Source organism: Berghia stephanieae, chromosome 12 (assembly GCF_034508935.2).
Source record: "Berghia stephanieae isolate SIO BIC M18660-M18661 chromosome 12, UCSD_Bste_1.3, whole genome shotgun sequence".
In the NCBI taxonomy this organism is placed as follows: domain Eukaryota; kingdom Metazoa; phylum Mollusca; class Gastropoda; order Nudibranchia; family Aeolidiidae; genus Berghia; species Berghia stephanieae.
Window position 1 is genome coordinate 27,552,966 of NC_088371.1, and position 296 is coordinate 27,553,261.

Consider the following 296-nt stretch of genomic DNA (forward strand, 5'->3'; position numbering starts at 1 on the left):
GCAGTATCATCAAGATTCAGAAATGGCATATTAAATTGCAAAACCTACCCAGGCGCCGATGTAGACAGTGACCATGTCCCAGTTGTTTGTACAGTAAGGATAAAGTTTAAAGCTATTCAGAGAACAGCTGGTAGAATAAAGAGGGATTACAGGTTATGCAAAGACAATGGCATACAAACAAAAATGAGAGAAGAATTTGAAAATGCACTCATGATACAAAGCCAAAGTGAACCTGATAACGAAAAATGTGAAAAACAATTTGATATATTCCAAAGTGTGTCAAAGCAACTACAGAA